The sequence below is a fragment of the Notothenia coriiceps genome, unplaced genomic scaffold (genome assembly GCF_000735185.1).
Source record: "Notothenia coriiceps isolate Sejong01 unplaced genomic scaffold, NC01 NC01_scaffold00036509, whole genome shotgun sequence".
Classification (NCBI taxonomy): domain Eukaryota; kingdom Metazoa; phylum Chordata; class Actinopteri; order Perciformes; family Nototheniidae; genus Notothenia; species Notothenia coriiceps.
Genome location: NW_011369210.1, coordinates 543,188 through 560,191, shown reverse-complemented (window position 1 = coordinate 560,191; position 17,004 = coordinate 543,188). Strand labels below are relative to the sequence as shown.

Genomic DNA, 17,004 nt, shown 5'->3' with positions numbered 1-17,004 from the left:
CCAGCCAGTGCAGAATGCTGCCGGCTGTAGACTCAGGAAGACTGGTGAGGAGGGGGCATGTGGGAAGTGTGCAACTAGGTCACTGTCAATGCTGTGGTAAGCCTGAATAAATGATTTTAAAAAGCCCCATCCTCCATGTTTGTCATTAATACAAGTTCATTAAATACATTCAACACTTTCCTGTAGGAAGAAAAAAAGGAATATTTAAGTTGTTCTGTCGTTGTTGTAACAGCTGTTCCTATAAAACATGTCAAGGCTGTTATCCTGGCACTGAGCGCTGGGTATGAGCTTTTGCAGAGGCCAAGCAGTCGTCATGGTACCAATGGCATGAGGTGCAATGATGGGGTGGGTTGGTTGACACCGTTACTTCGGGGCCGGGTTGCTGGCTTGTCTGCAATTATTTCTGGCAATGCTATTCAGGAATTGAGAGAGGGAGGGAGATGGAACAGAGTGGGAAAGAAAGAAAAAGGGAACGTTGCAAAACATGATGTCTACACACTGGAGGTCGAACAAGAGTCGGGGGGGGAAAGGGACAAGGGATTGAATAAAACATGTAGTCGTACGCGAGGTGAGGAGAAACGACGGGGAAGATGGAACAAACACTGCGGAAAACGACTTGAACCCCAAGTCTACGAGCCCCTAAATAAGAGAAATCCTCCTCCATGATACGTTAATAATCAGGTCACTTTGTCACTCAAGCCCATGTTCTTGCAATTCTCCCTGCCTTGCAGTTGTTTTCCGTCTGATCCAGCGTACATTGCAAGGCTCGGCTTGTCTCACCCACACACCCCGAGACTGTGGAAGAAGGAGGAGGAAGGTGAGAGGGGGGAGGGTGTGGAGGGAGGAGGCGGTGGACAACAGTAAAAAATAGCTGCAGGAGGAGGTGGTGGGAAAGGAATAACACATTCTCTGAAGGAGAGAAACACACACAGAAAAGGCACCTAAATAAAAGAGATACAGATCCAGCCTATCAGGACAGAGCGCGAAAAAGAAGCAATGTTTTTGCTGCAGGTAGAGCAGGATTTACTGTGTTGCTCCTATCAGGAGAACAGAGAGAGAGGGTGATCACATGGTGCTGTTGAATAAACAAGGCACGCTCTCTTCCTCTTATTGCCATAATGTGATATTTATAACGGGCATAGCGAATTAAAGTTCACAAATTATTTATAAGGGAAAGCTTTCCGCCGCTTATTTAGTTCCCCGCTCATCTCACACAACTCTCTCTTTTCAGTTGGCTTATTGTTGACAGTAGAAACTGAAGCTTTATTTGACTGTAGAATACATACAAGTCATTCTGGTGGCAACATGTCAAAGAAACATGCTGATCTAACACATTTCCTAACACCACATGAGTAATGATAACAAGCAAGTATCTCCTGGTATTGTTTGCGTTGGCTAGCTGACATGATTTACTTTGACACTAATGAAATGGAGCCATTTGTTATAAATTACACCTGTGCTTTTCATGCTGTGACTAGTCAAAGTGCCTGCTGTGAGAAAAGGTACAGTATACTGACCCTGTTTTCTTTTGGCAGCAATAGACCATTTTGACATGACTCAGTCAATAAAAAGAATGATGGCTGAATTCCATTTAGCAGCTTCAGTTTACTGGTTTATTGGGATACAAATAGAACAGAGCCATCGTTAATGATATTAGAAACACCTGTGCTTTGCCTATCAGGTCAAGTCCAAACCTGTATCCAAATGCTACATCTTTTTTTAACAAAACATTTTGAACTTCTCTCTCGAAAGCTATTTTCTTTCTCACTTAACACAACTGTTTCTGTCACTTTGTGTGTTAACACATGAGGGAAGCTCTTTAACCGGTCTTGCTGCTCTCTATGAAATCAGGCTTTTAATCTGCCAGTTACTTTCTAGATTTATCAATCAATCGTTTGGTCTAATAAAATGTCACAACATCGTGAAAATTGGCCATCCCAGTTTCTCAGAGGACAAGATGATGTTTTAAAAACCCAAAAGATATATAGTTATTAAGAAATAGAATGCAGATAAGTACTTTTTTCTTAAAACAGTTAGCAGTTTTCTTTTAGTCAACTAACTAGTTACTTGGTCGACTAAAATGGACAGCTCTACGTATAGTACAACTTTATTGATGGATGTTTTAGGCCTGTATGCAGCCTGAGAGGACAACTATAGGCACTACCCAGACAGGAAAAAACTCGTCAACTTCCATCGTATTTCCATCGAACAAAATACATCTCGCTGATATTGAAGTGGCTGCATATCATCCCACTTGCCTCATAAACTTGGCCCCTGGTCTCGGACACTTTCATCTATCAACTTGCATGCCATCTGTCCAGGATTAATTTGATCAAATTCATAAATGAATGATGAAGGTTATTGTCCTGTGGAGGCAGTATTTGAAACAAAATCAATACATGCCTTTTATCCTGCAGCCTCTTAATGCTTGGCCTTTTACTAGATGAAAAAGATTCGCCCGTTGAGTGTTTTCATCATTCCCACAGCGTATCGAGGCCCTGAAAGCAGCTGCAGTTCATCTGTGTGGACACAAGAGGGCACTCTGCACCTGTCTGTAGCTTCTGCTCTCCTCTCAAGTTGCTGGAAGGGAATTTTCCATGCACTGGGCTAAATGCATGAAATGTTCTGCATGATTTTAATTTTTTCCTTTTGCCCTGGTCACTGGGTGTTCATCCAGTATGTGAGTGTGTTTGTGCGTGTGACTTTTTCTATGTGCTCATATCTGAACAGTTTTGATCTGTTTGTGTGTTTGTTGTTTACAGGTCTTCAAAGATGTATTGGAGTGAGCATGCAGGATTTAAAGGCATCTGTGGATCAGGTCACAAAGCATGAATAGCTCAGTGGCTGCGGTCCAGGCACAGTCTGAGGCGGCCCCTATTAGGATCCCAACCACACAGGCTCAACACCAGGCTTAACCAGCTGGAATACACAAACAAAATATTAGGGACACTCGCTCCTGTTTCCTTTGGGAGATATTGTGTATTCAGTGATTCACACCAATCCAAATCCAGGTTAAAAGCTTCTTTATCGCTTTACCCACTGTGTCTGCTTTTGACCTGGGTAGAAGATGGTACTGAATAACAGTAGTTAGTCAAGAAAATCAACAATTTCAATAAGGTAATAGTTCTTTATGTCAAGTATCGTGCAAACATGCACACATATATCCAGGTTTTGCTGCTCTTTTTCTGCTTTTATATCAATGTCAAATTAATTTCCTTTCATTTGGACCACTGATTGGAAAGATTAAGCAATATTGAGGTCAGGGAACATGTGAGGGACATTTTTCATTGTTTTGACATACAAAGATGAATGGATTTATCCAAATGATTGTCAACAGATCCAATTGGTGCACCTCTAGCCAACAAAGGTTTATTGGTTTTGGGTGTTAGACTTCCATAATGGGTGTGTGTAAGTCTGAATTAATGAGTCAATGTTAGAAATCTTGATTTATTTACTTTCACTAACATTGCTCTTTTTCAGTGTCATGTCAAATATCTGATTGTTTACACTTCTCTGTGAGATTAACTGCCTCAAGTCTGGAAGGAAAACATTAAATATGCATAAGTACACACACAGTGCTCACCTCATTCAGTCCTGACAGGACCCCACACTTTGAGACATGAACTTCGCTGTGGTCAGCAGCACCCGATGGATCGTTTCCCCGTACAGGCATTGTGTGGTGCGGCTCACCAAACGGGGTTGCTTCAGTTCACCAAGTGCCATGTTGGCTTAGGCCTGGCTATGGTGTTGTTTCAGTGTGTGTGGTATTGTTTCAGGCCCAGTGTGCAGTGGTATTGTGCTCTCTACTCATGGGTATTGTCCCGAGCTGATGTATGTGTTTATGTTACAGGCCAGTTTGTCAGGACGGCGACAGTTTCACGCTATGGGACCTCCGCGTTCCCACAGTCGCTCACCTCTGACCTCTGCACTTTAGCTAGAAAAAAAAAAGTGTGTTTAGGTTAGACGGGGAGAGAGAATGTGTGTCAGTGTGTGTGACTGACATGCAGTGTTTATAAAAAGTAATTCACAGTGGTTACTTAGGGTAGGAAAACACACTCTCTCATTGAGAAATGTGTCTGCCATGAATCTGGACATGCATGCACCTTAATGCATGAGGTTATGTGGTGTCAAACACATAAATATTTACAGAATTACATGTTTTATTTTATATCTTAATGGAATCAGCAATGTAAGATGCATAACCTTTTCAATACAGTCCAATACCATTGAAGTCAAGGTCTTTAGAAAGTTAATCAAATTTGGATTGAGGTCAGATGACTGACTGTGCCTGTCAAGAATAATCTACCACTTCACCACAAAGAAAATATAGCTTTTTCAAAAAATTCAATGTAGACTACCGTACTTTTATTAGTTCCCCCTTCCAAAGTCAATGTCAAATGATGTCTTGAATGTTTGTCCTGCTGCATTGTCCTTAAATCAGGCTGAAACAGAAACTAAATGTACTAACATACATTTGAATATCAGTACAAATGTATTTAATATCACAGATTAAAATGACAAATGCTATTATAACACACAATGCAATACTCCCTGTAAACTATATTTGACACATTCAGTTAAATGGTATTTATGGTTGTAGGTTGCAGCCAGCTGTCACTGAGCCTCTAGTTTTGTAAGTGTAACCAGACACTTTGCCAAAATACTTCTGATGATATTGATCCACCACACTGGCAGCCACACAGACACTTTGAGGATCAAGATGAATCGCTCGAGATACATTTTCATCCTGCCGTCGACTGACGGAAGAGAAAGCCTGGCTAATATCGACAAAACATTTACATGTTGTATTTGACCAAATACATATGGGTATAATGTGGGGATTTTTTAGGGGAAGAATAGTCCTGGTGAGTGAAAATATTAACACTAAATAACATTTTAAGAACTGTTTTACTGGTGTGGACTTGGTGGCCAACAAGAAAAAAAGCATTGCTCATTTGTATTCAAAAGTCAATAAGCAAATAAGGTCACGCTAAAACAACTATAATCAATATTTTTGTTTTTGATTGATGACACTACAGAGAGTTTTAACCTGAATCTGCAGCTTCTCTGCTGTATGCTTTTATAATGATGCATTTATAAAGTATTTGTTATGCTGCCCGCCACCACACAACTTTACTGTTTTCATTGACCACTCTTCTTTAAAACCCAACGTACTCTACCTGCTCAGTGGCAAACAGCAGACCAAGTGACTAGCTTGTAAACATAGGGCAGCTAAAGTGTCAGATATTTCCCTCAGGAGTTTGTAGAGACCAAAAACAGAGCTTAAAGAAGTGTGAATAATGGACTTACATTCACCAATGGGCCAGAAAGCATGATTCCAAATGAATGACAGTGTTGCTCTGTAATTTTTGGATGAGTAAAAAGGCAGCTGTTTACTAAAAAGTTGACAATACCAGCTGAATAAAATTGACAACATATCGATGTTGTGTGTAACGTCTCGTTTCTCCCGGAGTCGCCCTAAAAAAAATCAGCTATTGCAGATATTTTCGCTTATCAATGATAACCAATCCCTCATGATAAGTACTTAAATGTAAGGATATTATTAGTTCTCTACAACAGATGCAGCTAAATATTGCGTGTGTTACAGATGATAACCTCGACATGTGGGTTGCATGTGGCTGATTAGGATGTTTGTCTCACTTTGTCCCTCCTCTGTGTGATCAGTGAAACTTGGAGGTGTGTGTGTGGTCGCTGCTCTGTGGATTGGGTCACTTCAGACGCTTGTGTCTAACCTAAAGAACACTCACGTGTCAAAGAGGAAATGCTTTTGTTCCCCTTTTCTTTTCTTTTTTTAACAGTTCAACGGTTTTAAAGTTCATGCCTGAGTAAAGAACGGAAACTTAATTCCAAACATGCAAAGCAAGTGCACAGAGTTGCTTACCCTCCTAACGCTCACACATTCGTACTACATGTTCCGAAAGAGTAATAGGAAGCGATACCCTTACATCATGTTGTCACAAATCACACCACGGGGGTTTAATTATAAGACCCCTGATCTCTCTCTCACACACGCTCATTTTTTACTGACTTGTTTTGCCGGAGTCAGGTTGGATAAACGCTGGAAGCTGTTCCCTGAACACATCATGTAACTTTGTTCTTTGTAAGCTGAGCCCTTCTGACTCAAGAGCCTTATAGGAAAATATTGATGTTTTGTTGTTTGCAGCAATAGTTGAAGTTGTTCCCTCCTTTTAGAATTATTCCAGATGTTGGCTTAAGCCACTTTGATGTTTGAAAGAAGATGGCTTTTTGTTTAACTGTTTTTCCACAAACTTTCTATTCTTCATGAAAAGAAATGTGGATGTTTGATTGAGATTTTATCTTTGAGTGACACACATGAAATGCATCTATATACATATGTTCCCCAGAAGAACATTGGATACAAATCTGGTTGTTTCTCTTCCTCTGGATGACTAAAAGACTCGGCAGGCTTTTAAATAAATGTGTTATTCTCTTCTTATTGTACAGTATGGGATAACAGATTGACAAAGTGTGGTCTATCACTTTAAACAAAAATGTAATTGGTCTGAAAAACATTTACTTGGATGGGTGGGGCTGCGCTGCACCTGTTATGTATTCTTCGTGTTGACGTTGTAGATTGTTTCATAACATGTTTTCTTACCTGCTGAAAATGTAGGAGTCATGCAGTAGGATGACTGAATTATGGCAGCAGTTGTCAAAATTCAGAAACTCCCAAAGGTCCTTGAGTGTTCTGCAGAGGGTCTCCACTTAACCATAATTCAGGAAGAAATACAGCATTATTGCATTTAAGGGACTCACAGGTCAACAACAGTTCAAATGGACTGGATAGAAAGGTGGACTATTGTTGAGGATTCATATTTAACTTATAGTGACCTGCAGAAGTCTATTTGGTGGCCCAGCAAACAGAAATATGGATCTGTTTGGAAAGGAGGTCCTTTCTAGTCTTGCGGGTTTAAATACATCAGATAATGCACAACAGTTAACAAAGCCCTCATCAGAGCATTTCAACCAGGGCGTGTAGGCTTACTGTGAGCGTGCAGTATGACTCCGACACAAAGCAAGAATGAACCCCTCTTTGAAAATACCAAGTATAATCTCTGAGGGCCAAAGAGCACATTAGAAGGTGATCTTAACAAGTAGAAATATTTGGAAACAATGCAATCCATTGTTTGATACGCAGTACAGAGGTTGGACTGGAGCTAGGTGAATGAACGGGTACAGTAGGCTAAAGCAGAAGGAACGCTGAAGAGAAACAGTAAACAGACAGGAATGAAGTAGAGGAAACAACGAGGGACAAAGAAAGAATGAGATATGTTTTGGGCTGCAAAACAAAAATGTCAATATCTTCCACATTACTGAGAACCAGGCTAGACTACAGGGAAATATAGTGGAGAAAAGCCAAGATTTTGACTGGCTTTTAGAGAGCTTAGAGGTACAAGAATAGTTGGGGCCAAGCTTGGCTAAACACTTGAGGGAACAGAAGTATCTAGGCCATGGGGAGATCGATGGTGGGGGAGACAAAGAGCAATTTCTCCGTCTCGTTCCTGAATAGTCTTTGCTGGCAGGTTGCCACACCTTGTCTGTTCCTCTGTAGATTTTCTAATCATGTTGCAGTAAGCAGTCGGAGGCCCGTAGGAAACCAGGCATGTAAAGGTTGGCAACCGACCAACACTAAAATATACACAAACCCTCGAGTCACTCAGTCAGCTAATTTTTTTTACTGCCTCCCTCTTTATCCCCAATGGGGATAACGGCCTGGTAAATATCTCTGAGCACTGAACTAACATCAGCTCTCCCCGACATCAAACATTAATCTCAGAAATTGAGAAAAGGAGTCCATATCTGCCTTAAGAAACGACCCCCTCGTGACCCCGTGAGCTTTTCTCCCGGGACATCACTCAACGACAAGCCCTCAGTCGCTTATTGGTTTGTTTTAAGGGAGTGTCAGTGGCCCATTGGCTAATTATCTCGTCACTTGACGTCAGGAAAGAAGGTGGGGAAGGAAGGAACTCTATAAGGACCCCTATAAGGACCCCTAGTCATAAATTGTGCCAGGGGCATGATGTTATGTCAGGCGAGAAAGCTAATGTTAATGTACGGTAACTTTTATAACATGTTTTCCCAAAGTTCAGCCAGTAAGACGGTCAAGACGTTGACACATTAGTGTTAAGCGGCAGCAGTTTGGGACCAAACCAAGCTTCAGAAATATGTAGATTTAGCTTAGTGGGAAAAAAGTTGTATATACGTAGATTAGTGGCCAATTCTTCCCATATTATTTATTGCACTTTAGAGGTAATCAAGCATGTCAACACGTTGTTCCTGCCAGGCTACTTTGCCCATCTGTAATTTTCTTTGTCAGTTCTGTGTGAGTGTTCATCTTCGTCCGCATGATTGACTTTTTTTTTGGTTGCAGTGTCCACACTGTTCCGTTTGTTTCTGCCCTTAAGCTAGATGGATAAACTAACAGTGGTCATGTACTGTATTTGTAATACATTACATGACGGAGCAAGCCACAGTGCAAATAGTTGTTTTTAGTCAACCAATGCCCAAGTGTAGTGATATTTACTTAAAGACACCAATTTAGAAACTGAAAAAGATACTTAAAGCTCAAGTTTAAAAAACAAACTGGATAATCTCACACTCACATTACCAATGTAAGTAATCCTTTTCAGAACATTTGTATGTTTACAAGTCTTGGCCTGAATAGCATTAATAAGATAAGAAAATAACTCTCAAATATCAATAAGGATTAGCTAACAAAAATCAGTAAAACTTGTTTTCAGTGGCCTGTTGTAGCAGCGACCTAGTTTGTCTTTCCCCATATAGTAATATGGGTCGGCATGACTCGATTATATATGGAGGAAGAAGTTAAAAAGATCAATTGTTGAACCAAATGACTTCTGTGAAATACCACGTGTGTCTGCGTGTTTCTGAGCGCAGGTGTGTGAACTTCGGTGAGCGTTTATCTAAACATGCTGTCATCACTCTCTTGTCTCAGTAGTTGTTCTTCTCCTCATACATGTGAGAAGAAGACAAAAAACAGATAGTGGAGCTCTAACCCACAAGCTTGTTTTCACTTCTGATTCGATGTTGCCTTCGTGGTCATCACACAATGATACTCTGATAACTAGTCACACTTTTTATCACTTGTTGATATTGGAGCTCTGAGCTGATAAACTGCTTACAATAAGGGCCGTGTTTGCTCGAGATCTCCCTTCTGAGACGTTACAGGAGTTGTAAACAACACTCTGGTTGCTTCATTGTGCAACACATCCCCATTGCATACATTTGACTATAAGAGCGGAAGGGGGAACAGGGAGAAAAACAAGCCATGAATGTTTTCCGTCTTCATTTCGTGTGTGATTTTCTGCCTGGAGAGCTTTGAAGAATGTATCACTTGTGCTGTTTAAAAACCCAGTTTCTATAAGTACATACTTTTGATATACAGAAATAGTTGGAGTCAATCTTTAAGAACATGGAGTTACTTTAAACTCAGACAATCAGAGCTTCTATTTGGTGCTGTTGTAGATATGAGAATTACAGAATTATCAGTGTTTTTGTTGACTGGTTTGACAGGTGTTCTCTTTGTACTGGGCAGACAGTTTTTCCTCTATTGCCAGCTCTCCACACCCTCTAACCAGATATAACCAGAAACTGTGGGCTATGGGGGAGTGTGTGTCTGTGTGTGTGTGTGTGTGTGTGTGTGGGAGTAGGAGGGAGTGAGAGGATGTGAATGATGTTTATGTGCAAGAAACAAAGTCTGGTCTGTGTGTGTTTGCGGGGAGAGGAAGGGGCGAGAGATAGATAATGATAAAGCATGTGAGTGCTGTGTAGGTTCTTGGGTAAAAAAAAAAGTGTGTATGTGCGCGTGCACTGTGCTTGTGAATTTGAGATTAGCCCCCACCTAATTGTGGGAAAGCACTCAAAGACTATTAATGCCTGACCTGACCTCCTCTTTATTCCCTCCATCCATCACTCTGAGCGCAGAAAACACAGCAAAACAACAACTGCCGTTAACAGAAGGAGAGGGCTGCTCCAACCCGCCGCTGTGATTGGTCCAGACGCACAGCCTGAGTTGGCTGCTATTGGCTGAGAGGAGACACACCTCTATAATCTGTTTATCTGCAGCCAGAAAGCAAAAGGGGGGCTGCTTGAAGGAAGTGGATATTGGGGTGCGGGTGTGATTGCGATGTGCATTAGGGAAGACATTTGAGAGGAGGGAGGAGTCACATGTCCTCTCTGGGAAACTTCCATTGGATCTTGTACAAAACCTTCTAGGAAATTGGGATATTTGTTTGCTTTTCACCCTGTGTGTGTTTGTGCTGAGCCCCTGAAAATCACAATCGAGGCTAATTTAGTCTGCACCATTTATGAGCCAGCAGCCCTTCCCATAAAGGTGACCAGATCATAAGCTTGGTTGTGTGATGAAGTAAAATCGACATCTTTATCTCTTGTTAATCAAATCAACATGTTCCTGCGGTCAGGCCTGCCCTCACATGCAAAAATAGCCAGTTTATCATCAACAGCAGCGAAGGCATGCGTGCTTCTCGTATTTGACATACATGAGCGGTCGGTCGCACATACATATCCATCAACACGTGACATACTGCGTGTGACACAGAGACAGCAGGGAGCGTATCACAGCATATCACTCTTTGACGTTAAAGCAAGCCAGACGGTTACAGTAGGTGGGTCTGAGTCTGTGTTATTCTGAACACAGATGCCAAGGATGTAGGAGGAGCTTACAATGTTTTTGTCTCAGACAGTTTTAGATGTACAAAAAGTTCTGTACATTTTCTGGGGTTGAATGGTTTTGTCGACAACTTTACTCATTTCAGGGAGATGCCTCGACTCTCCAAGATATTTATTAACCGAGGTTAGCCGATACCTTATTGATATAAATCACCTTGAATGTTGTACAAAAATTTGAACTTAATACAAAATTAATTTCTTAAAAAACCCTTCACAAGGAGTCAACTAAGACCTTTGTGTATAAAAAAAGTGATATTTTAGAGGCGACCAGCTTTTAATTGCTAAACCTAATGATACAAATGTTGAGTCCCTTATGCATTGATTAAATTAAAAGTTAGAATATTTATGTAACAAAAGAAACCAAGATTTAAACTTAAACCAAGATATTTAACTGAACATTTTTAGAATCAGGATATAAACCTTGTGAAAATAGTGTCAAGGCCATAGTTAGTCAAATAGTAATCATTTATATTATTTTGACAAAGATCAGAGAATAATTACCTCCAGAATCTTGGTGAGATGCAAGGTATATTTTTAGCATTTTTGTGCACACACATTTACTCTAAACAGAACATGCACAAGTGTTTCTCCTCACATATAGTGTCGTTCATGTGCTGCAGGCTATGGCAATGTCTGTCTTTTCACTTGTAGTGCCCAGGGCTTTTGGAAGTCAAAGGGTGGTGTGTGTGTGTGTGTGTGTGTGTGTGTGTGTGTGTGTGTGTGTGTGTGTGTGTGTGTGTGTGTGTGTGTGTGTGTGTGTGTGTGTGTGTGTGTGTGGGGGGGGTGTGTGTGCTCTGGGCCCAGGGCTTTAGGAAGTCAAAGGTACTGTAGATGTCACAGATTAAAATCAGGTATGTTTGAACAGTGCCTGCTACAGTTTGCTTTAAATAACTGTGTGAAGGTGTGTGTGCATAGAGTTTGTTTATTAGCCGGGTCAAGGCGGGGGATTTGTTCTAGTTTTGAAAGCCAAGACCATGGCAGTGTCCGCTTGTTGTTTACCTTCTATGTGCGGGTAGGCATGCTCTAAGTCTAAGGCATTATCGACTCGGGGGCTAGCTGAAGAAAGGTTAAGGTTACTTGTGTAGGTTACTTTCGAACATTCACTCTTGTAAGCAGAGAGGAGGGGCTGTCCAGTCAGGAACCAGTACTCTTTAAATATCCATTGTTGCATCAACACAACTCCCCTTTATCAATCGACACCCCTCTCCTTATGTCACATTTGTTTGTCTTCACTCTTCACATTGATGCATTTCTTTCTTCTGCTCTCTTGTTGGTGTTCAGGTTGCCAGAACAGAGCTCTGCTTGTTCACCTGAGCTCAGCACAAACAAAGTGAGAGTGTGTTTGTGTGCTCGTACCCGGGTTGGGCGTAAGTCTGAATACTTGCTATACTACTAAATGTTTTGCATTAAAAACGTTGAAATTAGTTTTGTTCTAATTCCTTAAAGCTAAAGTTAGGAAGTTGATGGAGAGGCATCTAAAGGTGTTTAGAAATCAATCTTCTCATATTGGATCAATCTGTGACAAAATAATAGTAATGTCAACAACTCTCCATGTGTTTCCGATGTTTATTCATTCCAACTAAGTGGATCAAAAGAGAAAACATAATGTACAACATGTAAACAAATTACAATAAGGTTAGTAACACAAGGAATGTTAAAAGCTTTACTGTTGTATCCTCTTTAATGAAAGACTATAATTTTGCGTTTTCAAACAGCAAATGTAAGTACTACTGGAAGTCACCCTTTAAACTTTAGCTCCTGTGTTTTGGTTTGGGAAAAGCAAAACATGAAACCACCTTCCAAACTTGTTGTTGTTGTTGTGTTGCCTCACTGACTTGGCTGTTGAAGCATTTTAAAATAACTTCTGCTTGTTTGCTGTAGATAGTTACCACTGCAAAGTTATTATTGGAAAGCAGCTGTTTGGAAGAGAGATTCAGCAAACAGATCATTTCCAATCAATCACATCAATTAAATCTCAGTTTAAATTGTAGTTTCCCCCTTGGACCAATACCCACTTTTGACATTCAAAATACATGATTTCCCCCCAGTTTCGTCATCGTGGTCACATTTGAGTTACTGCATGTCACACAGATGAGCTAACAAGTGTTCTATATGTGTTGGTATCTGTTTAGGTGGCACGCTACATATGTCACATATTTTATATTTCATTCAACCGCGTGACCTGTATTTGCTTAGAGTTACATGCTCAGGCATGTTGTGTCAAGATATCGTATAGCTCCATGTGTCCCATTTTCCTGTCTGGCCTCATGCCCTTGGCAACAAATCCAATATCAACAAATAATCGGTGCTTATAGATGTATTGTTTCTTTTCTTGCAGGGGTTCCACCCTTTAAATTAGGACTTAAGGGCTTATCTGTCCCTACCATAAAGCTAGGAACACAGCGACCAGGTACCTGAGGTTTCATATTCATAAATCGTCTGCTGAACACACATTGCACACTTTTTATTGTGAGGACAGAAGATACATGGACATTCCTGCTCTCTGAACTGTATGTTCCTTCTGCCTCTGGGTCAGTTTGCTCTGAGTTGAAAGGTTACATCACTTAACAGAGATGTGCATACATGACTCCAAGTAATACGCACATAAAAGTGTGTATGCAAATAGACACGGAGCTGTACACTTGTGTAACTTAACTGGTAAGCTATTCATGAAGCTGAAGTGCAGCAGACCTATGTGAAATGTCTTGGCCAAATCTCTCCCATATGCAAGTCTCGGAACATGCAACTGACTCTGTGATGGAAAAATAGTTTTTCAAAGAGTGTGCACAACATGATGTGTGATAGACATTAAGTTTGTGCTTGTTTGTGTGCATGTGTGGGGATTGGTGTGTACTGTATGAGGTCTGTGGTTAGTGTCTGTTGGCTGGAGCCCACAGTCCTCACTGGTTCAAACTAGTTAATCTGTCATTGTGGGGTATGTGGCTGTGGCCTCGCCTTACAAAGCCACTTGTAATAACAGAGGGGGTTACTCTGCATGAAGGCCGGTTGTTGATGAAGAGAGGTGCTGTATTTGGGCAGATTTGTACAGTCCAACACTCACTACTTTACAAAACAGGGGAAGAAAACAAAAGACACAACACACTAAAAATTACATGAGAATAATTGGAGAAGAAGGTACATTGATTCAATGAGGAAGACGCTGAAAAAGCTGCAAGGGAAAGTTTTGCATTTTTCACAGGAAATGAGGCTCAGAGTGCTACCCTACACAGGAAGTGCAAAGAGTGGGTAAGAGGTCGTCTCATCTGAGCACACAGGGAGACGTTTCTTCAAGGTTTCAACATCTGTGAGTGACATCTACTGTAGCCCACACTTACATGTTAGTTAATTCACAAAACATTAGTACAAGCCCCAAATGTCGTGTCAGTGCCTCAGAATAGTTACACCAGGGCAAGAAGCATCTACAGAACACTGCTATTCACCTTAAAGGAGCACTCTACCAAATATACATGCAAAAGTCAGATATAAACAAATGATATCATCGAACCATTTCCCAATCAAATATGTTTTTCTACCCGTTCTAAATGGCCACACTCTTGTAAGTAATCTCATGTATGTACAATTGCTGAAATAGTACTTTTAGTGGCATCCAAAAATAAGACTGATACACAGTTGGTAATAAGTTAGACAATTGTATTAGTAAGTAGTCAGTAAATACAATAGTTAGTTAGCTTGGTCGTTACGGTTTATGTTAATGAACGGTAAAATGTTATAGCCAGCATTTTGTGCAAGGTTAATAGCATTAATTGACATATGCAATATCTAGCTATTTCATCATAGATATTTACATGATGCAAAACATGCCATGCTTATGTCAATCTATATAATGTATCTATCGATCAAAGCTGCCAAAAACTCCTTTTTACTTTGCTTTTGGGACATAGAAAATGACATATAATGATCCAGTGAAGAGTGCTTTTACTAGAAGAAAAAGTGTGATTTGCACGCTTAGTTGTCGGGTGAGAGATGTGGAGACATTTTTCTGTACTGTCCCCCACATCATACTCAAGATACATACATTTCTGAGGTCTCATATTTTTTAATATTTCATTTCACACATCACTGTTATGTTCTCACTGTACTACTTTCAGTCTCGCTTCATCTTTTTCACACCCAGCTCTTCAGTACACACACACACACACACACACACACACACACACACACACACACACACACACACACACACACACACACACACACACACACACACACAGTGACTAAGGTCGGCTTGTTGTTGCAGGCAGCTGGCTGAGGGCTTTCCTGTCCAAACAGCCCAAACGCTGAGGTGGCAGAGTGTGTGGGACAGGGCGAGATACACAGCGGAGAGAGAATAGTCCGAGTGGGGTGACCAGCGGCTAATCCTCAGGCCCGCCGGGGGGGTGGAGCAGGAAACAGGGGGCATGGGAGATGGGTAAAGGCCATGAAGTTCTTCCTCTCTCACCCCGAGTGCCTGATATGGCTACATACACATTCACACACACATGCATGAGTGTGGATGGACACCCACGTGCAAAGACATGCATGAACACATAAATACACACTTGTTGCTGGGTGTTAATTTACAGCCACACCTGACTTGCTCCACCACCCCCCCACTGAGTGTGTCAGGGGACAGACGTTGCTCACCTCTAAATATCTTCAGCCTCATACTTTGTTGTCTGCCTTGTTGACAGGGCTGAATACTCCTATCCAAACCCTGACAAATGTAGGTTCAGAAATAATACTCAATTGAGCTTGACAGCTATTTCAGAAATAATTCCTGAATCCTGCTGAAAACCACAATTAAACAAACTGTACAGAACTGAGGAGATCTAATTAGACCCCAGCTAATATTAGAGGATGAGTCGTACCTCTCAATGAGTCCCTTTCCTGTGGTGTGTTTGCAGTATAAATGCCAAGTACTTGGTTCCATTCTCTATATATATGTTGTCACTCAATTGTTCAATTCATATTACAAGGAACTATTCCTAGCGTTTCCTTGTCTCATATTAGTGCCAAATCGGAAAAAACAAACAATAAAAATAAGTTTTCTTGGGATTTTAGTAATTGTGATTTCAATTGTTCAACTTTTCTCACCATATTTCTATAAATCAAGAAAAAGTAATCATTGCAACCCTCATGTAACTTAAAATGCATCCTTTGTGGCTCGAAATGAAGTTTTTCATTTAAGTTTTCTTGGAATTATACATATTAAAAGAGCCGGAAAACATTTGGATGTTGTCCAAACTGTGGGAGAGATTGGCTTTTGCAAAATATGTTTTTTGGTTTTCTCTGAATTTTACAAAATCTTGGCCTGCAGTGTAATAGCCTACTGACCATGATATAGTCCCAAAGCAATTACTATAGGCTTGAAACAATCAGTGGATTGGTTTCAGTGTAACTGCTCAAACTTGGTGTGGAACTTTGGGAACATATTGAGAGGGAGGCGTGGGTTGAGAGTTGGTGTTCAGATCAGGTTCAAACCCCACGGCAGTCAGCATGTTGTTGTGTCCCTGAGACACTTCATCCCAAATTGCTCCTGTGGGGATTGTCCACAGTATTGAGTATGTAAGTCGCTTTGGATAAATGTAATGTAATGCAAACCTACTGTAGCTTTACTTATTAAGCAGCTGTAAGTGTTGTTATGTCTATATTTAAAACCATACATGCTGTAACTTTAATCTGTCAACGCAAACAAAAACCTTCTCCAGAGACTGACTCAAGTGTTTCCTTCTGGAGTTGAAAACGCTTGGATGGAAATTGTGCTTCAGTTATGCATTTGACAGTGCTTAAATGAACAGGGGGAAGTCATTAGTCCAGATTTATAGTTAATATGTAGCAGCAATGTTAGAGACACAACTTTGTTAACGTTTTAAACAGATGACAACAACAATAACATCTTTTGAAAACATAAACACTACCTCAGTGTTATGTTTACTGATGGGAGAATCAATCAATCAATCAATCAATGTTTATTTATATAGCCCAATATCACAAATGTTACATTTGTCACAGTGGGCTTCACAGTTTGTACAGAATATCAGTATGACAATACGACACCCTCTGTCCTTAGACCCTCACATCGTACAAGGAAAGACTTCCAGAGAAAACCAACAGTTTAAATGGGAGAAACCTCAGGGAGAGCAACAGAGGAGGGATCCCTCTCCCAGGACGGACAGACGTGCAACAGATGCCGTGTGTAAATTGAAAAGATAATACATTTACAACATAGGTTGTCCAAATGTTTGGAAATGC

The 17,004-nt window shown here is 40.7% G+C and overlaps 1 protein-coding gene across 1 annotated transcript in view; it reads left to right on the top strand.

Annotated features, from left to right (window-relative positions):
* Positions 1–17,004, top strand: part of sesn1 (sestrin 1) — a 49,995-nt gene that overhangs the window by 6,888 nt on the left and 26,103 nt on the right. The window lies entirely within an intron of this gene.